Source organism: Bos taurus, chromosome X, assembly GCF_002263795.3.
Source record: "Bos taurus isolate L1 Dominette 01449 registration number 42190680 breed Hereford chromosome X, ARS-UCD2.0, whole genome shotgun sequence".
Lineage (NCBI taxonomy): Eukaryota > Metazoa > Chordata > Mammalia > Artiodactyla > Bovidae > Bos > Bos taurus.
The window spans coordinates 6,938,774-6,958,645 of record NC_037357.1 but is presented as its reverse complement, the minus strand read 5'-3'; the positions used below and the strand labels follow the sequence as shown (position 1 = coordinate 6,958,645).

General features: G+C 36.0%; 1 non-coding gene across 1 annotated transcript; it reads left to right on the top strand.

Annotated features, from left to right (window-relative positions):
- Nucleotides 1–19,204: 19,204 nt before the first annotated feature.
- MIR2285BJ-1 (microRNA mir-2285bj-1) lies at nt 19,205–19,263 on the top strand. The gene has a single exon (NR_162286.1). It is a non-coding gene; the product is annotated as a microRNA mir-2285bj-1 (primary transcript).
- Nucleotides 19,264–19,872: the final 609 nt, after the last annotated feature.

The following is a 19,872-nucleotide window of genomic DNA, read 5'->3' as shown; positions in this document are numbered from 1 at the left end:
GAAAATTTTATTTCAAATGCTTCACCCAAAACAGTCTGCACTCCTCCTCTCCCTTTTGAAATGATATCTATGAGCTTTGGACTTGTTGAATCTCAGATTAGTTTGCCTTTTATGATGAGCATTCAAAAAATGTTTGTTGACCTGAAGTGTAGTTTAAGGAAATTTTCAAACAATTTTATATGTGAAACAAATGAGACTTTGTGTATAAGTCAGATATGTTGATGCATTTATATCTACACAGCAATTGCAAATAACTACTCAATCCAAGAAATGAAAATTAACTAGCAAAGCCTTGACAGCTCCAAGGATGTAGACATCAATAATATGTTTTAGCATATTAGCACTAACTCATTTTAAGCCAGTCCAATTTAGTTGTAGGGAAAACAATTTAGGATGTTCATATTTACTGTAGAAGGCTATCCTCTGACTTATGATGAGGAGTAACAAAGATAATTCATTCAGAGAGGACAGTTAACTATGACTGAAGTAATCCACAGTGCTACATTTGTACCACTAAGATGTAAGTAATTGCTCGCAGAAAGTTTTGATAGCAAACAGACATACATAAATGTATGCAATGCCTGTAGGTTGGAATGGTTGTGAGAATAGCGCATGAACCTAGCTGTGTTAATATACATTAAATCTGGCAACATATAGTTGAAACCTAAAACAGAGTGGCTTAACCATGACACAGTTCAGTTATTTATCATGGAATAAAAGTGCTGAGTTTGGTAGTTAAGGGCTGTTATAGCAGTTCCATGGTTTTCAAAGACCCAGACTTGTCTAGCTATTTGGTGTTTGGTTCCTATGGTATGTCCTTCATCATTATGGTTCAAGAGGGCTACTTATTCTTTAGTCATAATCTGGACTTCCTTGGTGGCTCAGACGGTAAGGCATCTGCCTACAATGCAGGAGACCTGGCTTCAATCCCTGGGTTGGGAAGATCTCCTGGAGAAGTACATGTCAACCCACTCCAGTATTCTTGCCTGGAAAATCCCATGGATGGAGGAACCTGGTAGGCTACAGTCCATGGGGTCACAAGAGTCAGACATGACTTCACTGTCACAGATTTAAAGCAATAGGATGGAGGAAGAAAGAAAGAGAACCATGTGTTCTATCACTTACAGAGAGACATTTGAAAGTTCCATGTCACGTTTCCATTTACCCGTCGTTGCTGAGAACTTAATCACATGCCACTCTCAAGTGCAAGAAAGGCTGGAAGATATAGTCTTTTAGTTGGATGTCAGTGTGTCCCACTGAAAATGAAGATTATGTTAATTTCAATGGATAGGAGAGTGCATAATTAATTGGTAGATAATTAGCAATTTCTAAGATGCTTACTTTGGGGACAATAAACAATTTAAAGAACAATGAGCAAGTTAAAGTTTTCAGGTAGGAAGCAATTTGTTCTTTTTTTAAAAAAAATATTTCTCAGAGCATGAAATTGTTTCATAGTTTGGCATCTTTTGCTGATGACAAGATATATCTATATCTCCTATTGACAACACATCTCTTAATAGATCTCCTTATTCCACGAGAGTGAAGCATCACATTGCTTAGGGAGAGTTGAATACATGTCACTATTTCTAGTAGGGAAGAATTCTGAATATAGTGGGCTGGTGACTTGACTCCTGATATCAACATAAGTCTTGCTAACAGAAATTTTACATATCTGTCCACTACAGCATGACTCCTGAGGATAATATAGCCTATTTCCAGAATAGTTTCAATTAGATTTTATATATTGTTGTTCAGTCGCTAAGTCATGTCCAACTCTTTGTGACCACATGGACTGCAGCATGCTGGGCTTCCCTCTCCATCACCATTTCCCAGAGTTTTCTCAAACTCGTGTCCATTGAGTTGGTGATGCAATCCAACCATCTCATTCTCTGTCGTCCCCTTCTCCACCTGCCTTCAATCTTTCTGAGCATCTGGGTCTTTTCCAGTGAGTCAGCTCTTCACATCAGGTGGCCAAAGTGTTGGAGCTTCAGCATCAGTCCTTCCAATAAATATTCAGGGTGGATTTCCTTAGGATTGACTGATTTGACCTCCTTGCTGTCAAAAGGGACTCTCAAGAGTCTTCTCCAGCACCATAGTTTGAAACCATCAATTCTTCGGCACTTATCCTTCTTATGGTCCCGTTCTCACATCCGTACATGACTACTGGAAAAACCATAGCTTTGACTAGATGGACCTTTGTCGACAAAGTGATGTTTATGCCTTTTTAATACACTACCTAGGTTTGTCATAGCTTTTCTTCCAAGGAGCAAGCATCTTTTAATTTCATGGCTGCAGTCACTGTCCTTGGTGATTTTGGAGCCCAAGAAAATAAAGTCAAAAATAAAGTCTGACACTGTTTCCGTTTTTCCCCCAGATTATATATATATAATATAAATTGTTATATATACAATATATAAATTGTTTATATTTTTATAAATTATATATGTATAACTTATTAGAAAAATAAGCATCTTCTCTAAGTGAGAGAAATTATTATCTCAGCTAGAGGAAGAGAAAATTGAGAAGATAGTGACTATATAACACAGAGCCCTTTTACAAATAGCTGCCTTCTGCTTCTCTCTACATTTTTCCCTCCTCAGCATTCTCTATCACAGTCACTTTCTCCAGGCTTGCACAGGGCTAGGCCCTTTCTGTTTTAGTGCTAAGAGAAACAAGATCAGTGGAGTGCAGTACATGGCATACTTGGAAAGGTGGTAAATATTTAATAGATGATATAGTAAATAATGTATATAATTTACTAAGAAACAATGTAAATATTTTATGGACTTCAGTGCAGCTGTTAGGTTGGAATTAAACCTGGGAGGCTGGAGAAAAGCAGTAGTTCAAAAATGTCCTCTTCTGATAAGAGCACTTGCTGTCTCTAGTCCACAACCTGGAATGAGTGCTTGGCACTTAAGGTATAGCTATGCTTTGATACTCTTGAATAGTGATGGGGAGCGGGTGGTGATGTGGATAATTCAAAATAGTGAGTAATCCAAATTGGAATGAAATTTTGAATTTTTGAAAGGTGGCTTCCTTTCCTAATTTTATTATTCTTAGGATAACATTAACAAAAAGGTCTTTATCCTCCCATGGACTAGGGAAAGCTGTCCCATGAAATATCTGTCTCAGATAATTCATTCACTGTTAGAAAATACAGGGGTAGCTGTGAAGTTCTTTCTTCTCTATGAACTCCCTTGGGAATCAAACAATCCCTATATAGGAACTCATGTCCCTCTCTGATCTGCTTTAAAAATGGTGGAAGGACTAAGCAAAATCCAGGAGTAGGGCTATCAAAAGGTCTAAGTTGAAACTATAGTTGTTTACATATTTTTAGTCTTCTGCTATATATATGTTATGTCCACAACAGTGTAATAAATGTGATCGAAAATATAAATTGTATATAAGAAATGATTTCTTAACTAAGGAGGCTACATTTGGAGAGATGCCAATGCATAAGAAAAGAGTCAACAAAAAGTCCACCAAAACTTTTCAAACTAATAAATGAGTTCAGTAAATTTGTAGGTTTCAAAATCAATATACAGAAATCTGTTGTATTTCTATACATGAGCAATGAAGTATTAGAAAGGAAATTAAGAATATAATCCTATTTAGAATTGCATCAAAATGAATAAAATATCTAGGGTTAAACTTAACCAAGAAAGTGAAAGACCATATTCTGAAAACCGCCAAGTCGTCGAAGAAAGAAATTGAAGAATACACAAATAAATGGAGAGATATTCTGTGCTCACAGATTAGAAAAATTAATGTTAAAAAGTCCACACTCTGGAGAAGGCAATGGCACCCCACTCCAGTACTCTTGCCTGGAAAATCCCATGGATGGAGGAGCCTAGTAGGCTGCAGTCCATGGGGTCGCTAAGAGTCAGACACAACTGAGCGACTTCACTTTAACTTTTCACTTTCATGCATTGGAGAAGGAATTGGCAACCCACTCCAGTGTTCTTGCCTGTAGAATCCCAGGGACAGGGGAGCCTGGTGGGCTCCCGTCTATGGGGTTGCACAGAGTTGGACATGACTGAAGTGACTTAGCAGCAGCAGTAACGTCTCCCCTGGAGAAGGAAATAGCAACCCACTCCAGTATCCTTACCTGGAGAATTCCATGGACGGAGGAGCCTGATAGGCTATAGTCCACGGGGTCGCAAAGAGTCGAACATGACTGAGTGAATTTTTACTTTTACTTTTTACTTAGTAGCTACATAACATCCAGCTAAAGACTGGCAGGCAGGTATTTAGAATAGGGCAGAAATGGTGGGATGTGACTTGTGAGATTACATTATAAAAAGATTATGGCACTGTCAAAAAAAAAAAAAAATCCACACTCCCCAAAGCGTTATACAGATTCAATACAATCCTTATCAAAATCCCATTGGCATTTTCCACATAAATAGAACAATTTTAAGATTTTTTTTTATGGAATCATAAACGTCCCCAAATAGCCAAAGACATCTTGAGAAAGAAGAACAAAGCTGCAGGTATTACTATTCCTGACTTTAAAGTATATTATGGAGCTATACTACTCAAAGTAGCTATACTACTTCAGTACGGAACTGAAACTAAAAAAGAAGATATATAGATCAATGGAACAGAATAGGTAATCCCTAAATCCACTCATATATGGTCAATTAATTTATGACGAAGGAACAAAGAATATACAATGGGAAAAGAGAGCTTCTTCAATAAATTGTGTTGGAAAAACTGCACAGTCATATGCAAAATAACGAAACTGGACCATTACTTTATGCCATACACAAAAAGTAACTCAAAACAGTTTGAAGACTTGAATGTAAGACCTGATACCATAAAACTTCTAGGAGAAAACATAAGCCTCAAGCTCCTTGACATCAGTCTTGGTAATGATTATTTTTTTGATTTAACATTAAAAACAAAGGCAACAAAAGCAAAAATGAACAAACAGGACTACATCAAACTACAGAGCATATGTACAACAAAGGAAATCATTTATAAAATGAAAAGGCTACCTATTGAATGAGAAAATATTTGTAAATTGTGTATCTGGTAAGGGGTTAATATTCAAAATGTATTAAAAAACTCATACAACTTAAGAGCAAAAAGACAATCATCCTGATTAAGAAAATGAGCAGTAGATCTGAATAGACATTTGCCCAAAGACACAGAGATAGCCAACAGATACACGAAAAGATGTTCAACATTACTAATCAAGAAATGCAAGCCAAAACACTATGGCATATCACTTCACACCTGTTAGAATGGCTATAATAATAAAGACAAGAAATAACAAGTGTTGACTAGGATATGAAGAAAAGAAAACCCTCATGCACTGTTGTGAAATTGTAAATCGGTGTGGCCACAGTGGAAAATAGTATAGGAGGTCCTCAAAAATTAAAAATAGAACTACCGTATGATCCAACAGTTCCACTTCTGGGTAATTACCTGAAGAAAACAAAAGCGCTAATTTGAAAATATATATGTACCCCCATGTTCAGTGCATCATTATTCACAATAGCCAAGATATGGAAACAGTCCAAGTGTCCTAGGTGAAGTCCTAGAACTGGGATTGATAGTTTTAATGATAAACACATATATGTTTTTGGTAGATAGAATGTGGAGGCATAGGTATGAGTCTTTATTACCCCACAGCATCACTATCAGAATGTGTTGTCACACATTTATATATATATATATATATATATATATATATATATATATATATATATATATATATTTATATATATATATATATATTTAATTTTATAAGAGTTTTCAACTTAGAGAAAAAATTGAAAATAATACTTAGAATGCACATTATCTGCACTTCCAGTTTCCCTAATTATTAATGTCTCACATATGATCAATTTCTTAAAATTAATAAACAATATTGGAACACTATTATCAAAAACTGGCCACATTTTACTCAAATATCATTAATTTTTTTACTTAATGTCAATTTTTCTATTTCAGGATCCCATCCATGATAATACAGTACATTTGGTCATCATGCCACTGAAGCTCCTGTAGACTGTGACAGTTTCTCATACTTTGCTTCTTTTTGATGATCTTGACAGTTTTGAAGAGTACTGGTCAAATGTTTTATAGTTTGTCCCTCGGTTGAGATTTTCTGATGTTTTCCCTCTGCTTAGATCGGGGTAACAGTATTTGGGGAAGAAGAACACAAAAGTAAAAGTGCCTTCTTATAGCATCATATCAATAGAAGATACTATCAGCATGATCTGTGACTACTGATATTGAACTTGATCACCTGACTAAGGTAGTGCTTATCAGTTTTGTCTACTATAAAGTTACTCTTTTTTTTCTCCTTTTCCATGCTATATTGTTTGGAAGGCTGTCTTTATGCATAGATTACATTTAGGGAGTAGGGAGTTGCGTTTCAGTTCCTTAAAGGCAAAAGTGAAAAGTGAAACTGATGGTCACTCAGTTGTGTCTGACTCTTTGCGACCCCGTGGACTATACAGTCCATGGAATTCTCCAGGCCAGAATACTGGAGTGGGTAGCCTTTCCCTTCTCCAGGGGATCTTTCCAACCCAGGGATTCAACCCTGGTCTCCCACACTGCAGGCAGATTCTTTACCAGCTAAGCTATCTGCATAAATTACTAGGATGACTTCTGCACATGTGATATATCTGTTTTTTCCCTTTATTTATTTATTACATTTTAAATTTTATTGAAGTATTGATGTAGTTGATTTATAATGTGTAATTTATGCTAATAGCAAAGTGATTCAATTATGCATATACAAATTCTTTTTCATATTCTTTTCCATTCTGGTTTATCACAGGATACTGAATATAGTTCCCTGTGCTACATAGTAGGGCTTTGTTGTTTATCCAGCCTGTATATAATAGTTTGCATTTGTTAATCCCAAACTCCCAGTCCACCCCTCCCCCAAACCCCACCCTACTTAACAACCACCATTCTGTTCTCTGTGTCTGTGGGTCTGTTTCATATATATACATACATACATACATACATATATACACATATACATATACTCATTTTTGTTGTATTTTGGATTCCACATATAAGTTATATCATATGGTATTTGTCTTTCTCTTTCTGACTAATTTCACTTAGCATAATAATTTCTAGGTCCATCCCTGTTGCTGCAAATGGCATTATTTCATTCTTTTTTATGGCTGAGTAATATTCTATTGTATAAATATACCACATCTTCTTTATCCATTTCTCTTTTGATGAATATTTGGGTTGTTTCCATGTCTTGGCTTTGTAAATAGTGCTGCTATGAATACTGTGGTGAATGTATCTTTTTGAATTGTACTTTTCTCTGGATATATGTCCAGAAGTGGGATTGCTAGATTATGTGCTGTGCTGTGCTTACTTGCTCAGTCATGTCTGACTCTTTGTGACCCTATGGACTGTAGCCCACCAGGTTCCTCTGTCCATGTGGATTCTCCAGGCAAGAATACTGGAGTGGGTTACCATGCCTTCCTCCAGGGGATCTTCCCAATCCAGGGATCGAACCCAGGTTTCCCACGTGGCAGGCAGATTCTTTACTGTATGAGTCACCAGGGAAGCCCAAGAATACTGGAGTTGGTAGCCTACCCCTTCTCCAAGGGAACTTTCCAAGCTGGGAATCAAACGGGGGTCTCCTGCACTGCAGGTGGATTGTTTACCAGCTGAGCTGCTTGGGAAGGCCCTCTAGATCATATGGCAAAACTCCTTTTAGTTTTGGAAGAACCTCCATACTGTTCTCCATAGTGGCTGAACAAATTTACATTTCCACCAACAGTATAGGATGGTTCCCTTTCCTCCACACCCTCCTTCAGTACTTGTTTATAGACTTTATAATGATGGCCATTCTGATAGACACGAGGTGGTACATCATTGTGCTTTTGATTTGCATTTCTCTAATAATAAGTGATAATGTATTTGCTCCATATTTATAATGATATAGACTTGTGGATATTTGTTTCATAAGTACTTTGGGTTATATTATGCTGCTGCTGCTCCTAAGTCGCTTCAGTCGTGTCCGACTCTGTGCTGCCCCATACACGGCAATGCACCAGGCTCCCCTGTCCCCGGGATTCTCCAGTCAAGAATACTGGAGTGGGTTGCCATTTCCTTCTCCAATGCATGAAAGTGAAAAGTGAAAGTGAAGTTGCTCAGTCATGTCTGACTCTTAGCAACCCCATGGACTGCAGCCTACCAGGCTCCTCCATCCATGGGATTTTCCAGGCAAGAGTACTGGGGTGGGGTGTGATCGCCTTCTCCGGGTTATATTATAATACTGCCTTATTTTATTAGGCAAATTTTTCCTGTTTTGGCCATATGGAGGTCTTTCCATTGGCTCTTGTGTATGTCCTTTTGGGTACAGTCTCATATGTATATGTGTATTTATTTTAGCCATGTCCTTACTTTTAGGCACATTTTACCACCCTCATCTGTTATATTCACTGTCCTAGTCCTGGAATCTGCCATCTCTTCAAGAACCCCTGCTTCCTTTAATTGGAGCCAAGATCTGGATGCTAAGTATGCTCCTTGCTACTAGGCCCTCTTAGTGGACAAAATTAGAAAATATATGTATGTATACTAACACAAATATTTATTCATATCATCCATCTATAGTTATACTAAGTAAGCTAAGCACAAGTTTATACTTATAGCACCAGCTCTAATTCATTGTCACATAGATCATACTAGTCTCCCATTGCTTATCTGTAGCTTCCCACTGCAACAATGAGAAATTTAGTTTGTACCATTCATCATCTACTTACTGAATTGATTACAGTATGTGAATATTACTATCAGAATTGTTGGGCTTCCCTGGTGGCTCAGACGGTAAAGAATCTGTGTGCAATGCAGGAGACCTGGGTTCAATCCCTGGGTTGGGAAGATCCCCTGGAGAAGGGAATGGTAACCCACTCCAGTATTCTTGCCTGGAAAATTCCTGGACAGGGGAGCCTGGCAGGCTACAGTCCATGGGGTCGGAAAGAGTTGGACTCGGCTGAGTGATTAACACTTTCATCATAATTGTTAACCTGTACTCCCATGGGAAATAACTTTACCAACTAAAATATACTGCTTGTATATAGTGTTTATGTACACTTTCTTTTAGTCTTGCCTGAAATACATTCTACTTGTTCATGATATATAAATTATCTTTATTCATTATTGGATTTGATTGGCTAATATTTTGTTGAGTTTTGTAACTCTGATCATAGCAGATGCTAGCCTATGATTTTCCTTTCTTATAATGTGTTTAGTCTGGTTTTGGTATTAAAGTAATACTGGCCTTTTGTAACTGAAGTTTGGTTTCTATGTGTGTGAATCCATTTGTGTTTCATATATAGATTAATTTGTATTGTTTTTTAGATTCCACATATAAATGCTGTCATATAATTTGTCTTACTCTGACTTACTTCACTAAAGTGTAAGATTTTCTAAATCCATAAATGTTGCTACAAAAGGCAATATTTCCAGTCTTTTTTATGGCTGAGTAGTACTCCATTATAGATATCTATATCTATATATCTATATCTATATCTTTCTCTCTATGTATATATATCTCCTTTATCCATTTAGCCACATCTTCTTTATCCATTCTTCTGTTGATTGACATTTAGGTTGCTTCCATTTTTTGTTATTGTAAAGAGTGCTGCTATGAACATTGAGGTGCATGTATTGTTTCAAATTAAGAGTTTTCATCTTTTCTGGATATATACCCAAGAATAGGATTGTTGGATCATATGGTAACTCTATTTTTAGTTTTTTTAAGACGCCTCCATGCTATTCTACATAATGGTTATACCAATTGACATTCCCACCTACAATGTAGGAAGGTTCTCTTTTCTCTACATCCTCTCCAGCATTTATTATTTGTATACTTTTTGATGATGGTCATTCTGACTGGTGTGAAGTGATCCCTTATGGTGGTTTTGATTTACATTTCTCTAATAGGTAGCAATATTGAACATCTTTTCATGTGCCTTTTGGCCATCTGTATGTCTTCTTTGAAGAAATGTCTATATTAGTCTTGTACTCATTTTTGGATTGGGTTGTTTTTTTGACATTGAGTTATATGAGCTGCTTATATATATTAACAGCTTGGCAGTCGCATCATTTGCTATTATTTTCTTCCATTCCATAGGTTGTCTTTTTGTTTTGTTGATAGTTTTGTTTGCTGTGTAAAACACTTTTAATTTTGATTAGTCCCATTTGTTTATTTTTGCTTTTACTTTTTTGCCTTGGGATACCGACCTAAGAAAATCTTGCTAAAATTTATATCAGAGAATGATTAGTTTGTGTTCTCGTCTAAGAATTTTATGTTGTCATGTCTTATACTTAGGTATTGAAACCATTTTTAGTTTATTTTTTATAAATGATGTGAGGGAGTATTCTAATTTCATTGATTTACATGTAGCTGTTCAGCTTTCCCAGCACCAATTATTGAAGAGATGTCTTTTCTCTATTGTATATTTTTATCTCCTTCATTGTAGATTAATTGACTGTTGGTGTTTAGGTGATACTTTGTATCTTTTAAAGAATTCATCCATTTCATCTAAATGATCAAATTTATGATCATGGAGTTATTCATAGTATTTTTTTATTATCCTTTTAATGTCCATGGGATCAATGGTGATAACCTTTTTTAAAGTTGTAACTATATCTATTCCTTTTTATTCTTAATTAGCTTGGCTAGAATTTTATCAACTTTATTGATTTAAAAAACCTGAGTTTGGTTTCATTCTTTTTTATTGTTTTCCTATTTTCAATTTAATTTTATTGCTGCTCTAATTTTTATAATTTTGTTTTCCTACTTTCTTTGGGTTTAAATTGCTTTTGTTCTCTAGTTTTCTAAGGTGGGATGTTGGGCTTTTCAGTTGAGATATTTTTATTTTCTAATATATTCTTTTAATGCTACAAATTTTCCTCTAAGCCTTGTTGGTGTAGTGGTCAAGTGTTGCAGAAGGACAGCCTTCTCTTTTGATTCATTCTCAGTATTTTATTGAGCAGTTATCTCTTCACCAAGTGTTTTTTCAGTGGTATTGCTTTCTCCTACATTGCCCTTTGGTGAGAAAATCTTTTCCTTAGGAAAGCAGGTCTTTGTTATGGAGATTTTTTGTTTCTCTGGATGATCACTCTTCTCCTCCCTGAGCCAGAGCCAGGAAAGGATCTCTTCAGGACCTTCAGTCTCTGAGAAGTAGAGGGGGTGTGGTTTCCTTAGAGGAAAAGTTCATTAATTTCTAAGGTTTCAATAAAACTGTGCCTTAAAAAAAAAAAAAAGACTGTGCCTTAAGGAGATTCTCACTCTCATGTTACTCCTTTTTTAGCCTCTAGAACTATGTGCTTATATTTATATGCAATTCTTTTCAATAAATAAACAGCATAAATTGTACTATACAATTCACTTTGTTGAATTGGGCAGATGCAGAATTGTGGATACAGAGTGCCAGCCATGTATAATGTTACTCACCAGTATTTGCACAGTAAGTTGGCACCCCTTAACCCCCAAATTGTTCAAGAGTCAACCATAATACTTTCCAAAATAAATTTATTTTATTTTCTTCACTTTAGTCTTATGTTTGTGATAAGGGTGCACTAATCTTCTGAAGTTTTAGAGTATCATCATAAAGAACTCCAGCTTTGGAGTCAAATAGACCTGATTTGAGTTCAGTTTTTGCCTCCCATAGATATGTAATGCTGTAGAAGCTACTTTGCCTCTCTTAGCTTTCATTACTAAATGGTAATATTTATATATGTATTATTATATGTATTACCATAATATATTCTAAATGGTAATCCTGGGGAGGAAGAAATTTTCCTCTACTCTTCTAGATTCTTCTGGCTCATCTAATAATTAAATTGACATAAGACAGTTAACAGAGAAAAATCACAGAAAAGGCTAATAGCATGGATAGATGAGAGAGACCCAGGAAAACTGATAACTCATCCACATGTCTGAAACCCTCACTTTTAAAATACCATCTTCATCTAAACACTAAAGGACGAAAGAGGATTAGGGGTGGTTTGGGGTTTGGGACCTCAAAAAGGAGGAAGGCAATTCACATGGAGATGGAAAAGCAAATTTCTGGTAAACAAATGTTTGCTAGGCCTGAAGAGAAGTGGACTCTGATCTCTAGGTCCTATTGCTGCCCACCACACCTAGCACATATACTTGGTGGATATCTCTAGTGATAGTTCTATTCTAGGAACAGGCCCTCTATCTAAATTCTTCTAGGCACTTAGGGGAAAGGTAGAACTTTATACCTGACTCTTTGGGCCCTTGATTGCTTTCAGCTCCAAATAATCCACATGCAAATAGAGATTTTGAGGTGGTATGTTTCATTCCCTTAGAGTAATAACAATATTTGCTCCAAAATTGTTTTATTGCTTTAAAAGGTAATGTAATAATAACTTAGCACAATCCTGAAGCTGTATTAAGCCTTTTCCTCAATAATATTACATAAATAATGTCTTAACTCTTTATCCTGGTGTTCCAGATCCTTTTTGCCCATCATTCCTCATATAACTACAGTATGCTCCAGTCAAATTGAACTGTTCATCATTTCCTAAGACTTAAAGCTTTATGCATTTCTATCTTTTATATCCTTTGTCTCACCTTGGATATCTTCTACCTACAGTCTCCAGACACTGAAATACTGTTCATCCTTCAAAATCTGGGTCAAATGCCTTACCCCTTATTAACACTTCTCTGATTACGTGGTCTGAAAATCATATTTTATCATTAAAAATCTATATTACATCTCCTGTTGTTCCACTTTTGATTACATATGAGAAAAATTTATAGAATCACAAGAACCTAAATGCTTCATTTTTATATATACTTTTACATGAAATTAGTAAAGGCTCAATAAACACTTTCCTATGAATAGAATTGACATCATCTAATGATTTAGTTACACATCTTTGACTAGTCTGTAGGGATCTAGAATTGTTGTCTTTATTCATTCTTTTGGCTTAAAGAACAGAAAATGTAAATAAACAACAAATTTTCCTCAGAAGCCCTCTAGCTGATAGTGAATGTGGCATAGAAAAGGAACACTTTTATAGACAACATGAAAGATAAAAAACACAAGGAACTGAGAGAAGTTTTTGAAGACTGGAATGAGAAATCCTAGAGAGACATGAACTTTGTTGTTGTAACTGTTTTTAGTTACTAAGTCGCGTCTGACTCTCTGGTCATGGACTGTAGCCCACCAGGCTCCTCTGTTCATGGGGTTTCCCAGGCAAGAATAATGGAGTGGGTTGTCATTTCCTTTTCCAGGGGATCTTCCCAACCCAGGGATCAACTGCATCTCCTGCTTGGCAGGCAGATTCTTTGCCACTGAGCCACCTGGGAAGCCCATCAGATATGAGCTACTATGTACCAAAGGGAAGAATTGAGTGTCCATTAAAAAGGTAGAGTTATACTGAAATGTAAATCTTATTTATAACTTCTGCAGAGGCTCACTACCAGACAGAATAGGGGTTTATGTACTCCATTTTTGCTGAGACTCCAAGTACCAGTAAATTATACAGATGCCATATCTGACATTTTCAGAAAATTTAAATATTTGCCTTCAGACCATACATGCTTTGGAAGCTTCTATTGAGTGAGCACAGTATTCTTTCTTTCAGTGAGCTGGGGAGGCCTTAGTCACATATAGGCTGAGTCACAGCTTTCATTTATAGATTTTTGTTTATCCCAGTCTCTTTTCCCCCAGTGTATTTGGCAAATGCTAGCTTTTCATGATAGGAAAGATCAGTTGAGAAAACATATTTGACTCAGTTAAGTCATCTCTTCAATTGAGAAACTGAGCATACTACAGATAGCACTTTAGTAATATCGTTTTTAGCTACATGGAATCTTGTCTTAAGTAGCTTGTTTATTCAAACAGAAAGATGAGGGAGAAGGAATAACGTTGTTCCCAAATCACAAGATTGCTTGTGTTTGAGTAAACCTTTTTATTCATATTTTACCTTTAGAGAACATATTCATTTTAAAAGAACCCAATCTGATTTAGACCAGCCTGAATATAAAATTCAGCAGCAGTTACATAGCCTACATTCTCAAGAGATCTCAGTACTAAGTTGATTACAAACAGCTGCAACATTTAATTGTCATTGAAATGTTATTCAAAGCACAATTAAAGTCAAAGTGTCCATATGTATACCTTTGTTCTGTATCTCTTGCACAACTCACAAGCTGATACTAACTGACTTTTAAGCCCTGTGTGCCAGGTACTTGAATCACACTACTCAAAACACTGGGAAGTCATTGAGTAGGTTAAGTACCATTAAGCTTTCATTAGGATCTATACTAGAGGGACAAAAGACACTTGAGCTTGGTTCTTAGACATGTCAGTTGAGGGGTGTGTAAATAGCAGTTATATAAGCATAGTCTTGAGTCCAAAGGGCATTTTTCCCAAACAAACTTAGTGAGTAATGGTTAATCTAGCTATGCATGCTACATTTGTTAATGAAGACACTAATGTTCAGTGGCTTGAAAATTTTTAATGAGAAGAGTCTTCTCTGTAGAACATAGTCCTTGATAAAAGGAATGTAAAGAGGATGGTCTTTTGGCCTGAGTGTAAGGAGATACTCCCATTTTCCTGGGAGATTTGTCAGGAAAGACTTCCTGGGAAAGAGAATAGTTCTTTTCTTAGAATATGAACATGGGCTTGTATTTGCCCATAGGCTTATCTTTTTCCATCTGAGTGATATGTAGCAGATCACTAACCTAACTGTTTTGCTTTCAAACTAGAGGGGTTGTTAGATTTTTAGTGCTAGTGATCAATATGGGTTCAATAGAAATTAAGGAAAGCTTGTAATATTCTCTAAATAAATAAATATCCAAACTCCATAATAGCAACCTTTAATAAGTGCTAGGGAGTAAACAGAGACTTTTATCAGAGAATGATGTAGGGGCATTATTTCCAAAGGTTGTGAAGGGGCTCTGTGTAGACATGACATATGAATTGAGACCACAATGACAAGAAGAAGCAGTCCTGTAAATAACTTGTTTAAAAAAAAAAAAAAAAAAAAAACCCTGAAGGAAGATACAGAGCAAGGGCCAAAGCCCTGAGGAATTTTTCTCTTAGGAATTTAAAGAAGGCCATTGTATGCAGGACATAATGAATGAGGGAGGGAGTGGTGCTAAGTAAAACTGGAGACTTAGGGGCAAAATCATTCAATGTTTGTAGGTCATGGTAAGGAGTTTACGTTTTATTCTTAGTGAATTTCAAAGCCATTGAAGATTTATATTGCTACATTAAAAAAGATCACCATGGCTACTTTGTACACAAAGTATACAAATGGATTGTTCTGGGCTGGTGGGAATAGAAATGGGAGACTCATTTGACTATCATGGCAACCCAGACAAGAGATGAGCCTGTACTAAAGTCTGAAAGTGGGTATGGAGAAAAGTAGATAGATTCAGAAATATTTTGGAGGTTGTATTACCAGGATTTTCTGGTAGTTTATATGTATGTACATGTATCTGTATGTATGTGTGTGGATTATGATAAAAAGGATAGAAACAAAGATGACTCCAAATTTTCTGATTTAAGTAAGTAATTGAACACTGATTTTTCTGAGACAAATAAGTCTGGGAAAGGAACAAGTTTGGGGGGATATCAAAAGTTTAGTGTTAACATCCTCTTTGAGATATCTGTGAGACATAGATATTAAAATAAGGTATTCTATGTATCCATCTTGAACCCAGGAGAAATATATAGGCTTGGAGATACATATTTATGAACTAATTTCCATATAATTAGTAATTTATACTATGTAAATTATTCAAAACATTTAAAGAGAATGTAGATAGGAAAGAGAAGAAAACCCAGAATATGTCTTAAGGAACTGACATGACAGAAGTCTAGCAGAGAAGGAGGAGCCAAACAGAAGTGTAGCTAGTGAGATGGTAGAAAATCAGACATATATAAGGTGAAAACTACCATTTGGTCCTTCCTTATAACAAATTTTACCATTCTTTATAAGAAGGAAAGAATGGCAAATTTTTCTGATTGTTGCTGAGAGGTTATGAAGACAGAATGTTGTTTATTGCTTTGTTCAGCATAAAAGCCTTCAGCTACCTTGATAAGGGCATTTCCAGTGAAATGATGGGGATGGAAATCAGCTAGAAACAGGTTGAAGAGTAAATAAAGAACATCTGCTTTAAAAAGCTCCACAAGTTTATTCTGTGATACAGTCTTCCTTCATCAAATAGCAAAGATAACATGCAGACAGAAATGAAAAACATAATTGTGCTTGACAGTAAAATAAATATCCTCATGAGCAGAAATGGAATAGAAACACAAAGTAGAGTGAGGTTACTCCACAGACCTGTGAGAGCTGGGCTCCTGCAGGATGATGAAACATTAAATCCTACAGATTAGAAATGGATACCACAGCCAGTCATACTGCCTATAGCCAAGAGCTGAAGTGGGGCCCCTCGCACTTGAAAAGATACTAAGAAGCTTATGGTTGACATTCTACTTGGGAATATAAGAAGCTGTGGATCTAGGAAATGGATAAAGACCAAGACTTGAACCAAAATCTCCACTGGTATATTCATGGAATTTGAAATATTTCCAATATCACTACAACACTGGGAATTAAGAAAAAAGATTATAAGAAGGATTCTGCATTGAAGGTCCAGTGGGCATGTGGAGGCATGAGATGTGTAGCAAGAGAGAGGGGGACATAGAAAGGGACTTTCTAGAGCTTCAGTCCAGTTCAGTTCAGTTCAGTCACTCAGTTGTGTCCGTCTCTTTGTGACCCCATGAATCACAGCACCCCAGGCCTCACTGTCCATCACCAACTCCTGGAGTTCACTCAGATTCACGTCTATTGAGTCGGTGATGCCATCCAGCCATCTCATCCTCTGTCATCCCCTTCTCCTCCTGCCCCCAATCCCTCCCAGCATCAGAGTCTTTTCCAATGAGTCAACTCTTCACATGAGGTGGCCAAAGTACTGGAGTTTCAGCTTTAGCATCATTCTTTCCAAAGAAATCCCAGGGCTGATCTCCTTCAGAATGGACTGGTTGGATCTCCTTGCAGTCCAAGGGACTCTCAAGAGTCTTCTCCAACACCACAGTTCAAAAGCATCCATTCTTCGGTGCTCAGCTTTCTTCACAGTCCAACTTTCACATCCATACATGACCACTGGAAAAACAATAGCCTTGACTAGATGGGTGTTGATTGTACCTCAGTTCATTTTCACATGTATAAAATATACAACAAAATAGCAATGACAGAGAAGTTAATTTTTCTCTTTGCAAGTGGGGAGACCAACAGGTAAAGTAATTACAAAAACCCCACTATTCTATCTCCGTTCTTATATGCAGTATATATGTATTGAATTGTTACTATGCACCTTCTTGTTGTTCAGTCACTCAGTCTTGTCCAACTTTTGCAACCCTATGACTGCATCACACCAGGCTTCCCTGTCCTTCATTATCTCCTGGAGTTTGCTCAAACTCATGTCCATTGAGTCAATGATGCCATCCAACCACCTCATTCTCTGTTGCTCTCCACTTCTTCTCCTGCACCTAGTGCTCCATTAGATGTTTCAGGAAGCAGAAAAATAGACCTGAAATGGCTCTGCCCTAAAACAGATTTTATAGTTGAATAGAGACTGAAACAGGAATAAATCTATTGCAATTTCTATCCTCTTGGTTACAGAGTTTATGGTTATTCTTCTAAGGTGGCCCAAGGATGAAGGAATATAATATGTTTCCCTCATAACATTCACCGGTTTAAAAAAAAAAATCTTCCTGGCAGTGGTCCCTCTGAAAATTTGATTGGAAAAAAGTAATTTAAATTATTCAAATATTATTTAGCTATAACAAGTAACATTATCACAAGGAAAACACATTTTAGTCATATGAAGACAGATGACAGTTTCCAAATTCATTAAGTGTAAACATTTAGGACACATGTGGGCACTTGTCTGAAGCTATCAGCAAGTATTTTGTTCCTTGTAATCAGTAACTTAAAGTTAGTAAGTTTTGAAAGGTAAAAATAGCATAACTGTCATAGAGCAAACTAACTAGAATCTGTCCTGAAATTAAAGTTGTAACTTCTTTCTTTTAAAAAACATTTTTGTTAGAAATAGCTTTACCATTTTGTGTTTAAAAAATGCAAATACCAATGACTTTACAACCTTGCAGGGCAAAATCTAGGGTTGTCATTTTCTTCTTCACAATAGTTAACAGGCCAATAATTTAATACCACTATTTTATGTTAAACAGAAATTTTCCCTGACCCCCAAATACAAGCTTTGACTCTTTCCTAGAATCAGATTATTTAGGTTAAAATCTTTGCTCTATCATTTAACTAGCCTTGTGACCTTATGAAGATTACTTAACCTATTTAGGTTTATTTTTCTTCTGTAAAATAAGAATAATAAAAGTACCTTTCTCAGACAGTTGTTGAAGATGAAATATAAAGTACTTAGCACAGTGTCTGGAAAGTGCTGAGAACTCAGTAAATATTATCAGTAATTGTTAATATGTTAATTTATGCATGAAAATCTATCTTTTTCCAAACTATTAAGCTCTTTTAGGGAAAGAATATTATCTCCTATTTTGCTTTTTTCCTTCTGTACAAATAACAAAATACATAACATTATTATAACAATTGCCTTAAACAAGATTAAGTGCTACAAAGTCCATTATCTTACATGAAAATTACAGCAATTCTGTGAGGACATGTTTTTCATATCCTTGTAATAAAGGGTAAAATTAGTGTGGGGCTTTACAAAAATTTGAAATCAGATTGCTCTCTGAGAGATATGACTATTAAAAAACACATTATGGACCAGAGACTAAAATGAAGTCACTTTATAGAAACCTTTGTTCTTAGGTCAAAGAAAGACTTAATGAAAGATATTAACCGTAGTAAGCATTTGTATTTTGTGGACAGAGCTCATCAGTCTGTTTTACTTCAATGCCACCAAATATTGAAATCATTCAACTAACCACACATTCTCCAAAAGGCTTCTGATTAGATTTTCACTCCCTTAATAATGTCTCTAGAAAGATAATGCACTGAACATGCTCAGGCTTATATAAACATCTGGTTCTTTTAACAGTGCTTTTACCAGTGCTGTATAAAATAATGATGCCAATTTGTTAAACTGCCATCCATCTCTTGAGAACTTCATAGTATCAGTGAGTCTTGGGCAGTGGGCTGCTTCCGTTTATCTCTTGGATTGGCCAAAAAGTTTGTTCAGGTATTTACATCAGATGTTATGACAACCCTGAATGAACTTTTTGGCCAACCCCATACTTGTCTTCTGAGGTTTCCTCCTGTTGATTCCTTTAACTTTTCACATGTTTTCTTCCAATTTCCATATTATATGCATGATAAAATTGTGACCCAAAGAGCTTTTGATTTCTCAAAAATCCAGATAATTAATGGTAGAACTTAAATTAGAACCCAGGTGACTCTTAACTCTTATTTGGAGGATTTTATTCAGTTTTCCATGTCTAAGACTTTGGTGCTCAATTTTGGAGACTATCTTGACACATTGTAAATCCTTTCAATTTCTTAAGTGTATATTGTTATTGATGAAACCAACTTGAATTGATTAGGTGACTTGCCCAAGTACACAAAGCATTAATATTAGATTAGGAATTAGAATCTAGGACACCAGACTCAAGATTTGAACCCTTTTTTTTTTTTGTACTGTGATACCCCATTCCAGTTTTAGGATGACACTCTTACTAGATAGAATAACTGTATTTTGAAAGCATGTGGTTTATTTTGGGGGTTATTTGGAAGCATCCTACTCTAGTACAGGATATCTTTAAACCCTGAATGCAATCATGGAAAGGTGGACAACTAAAGCACTGGTTAGAGAAATCTGCTAGAATACCTACAGCA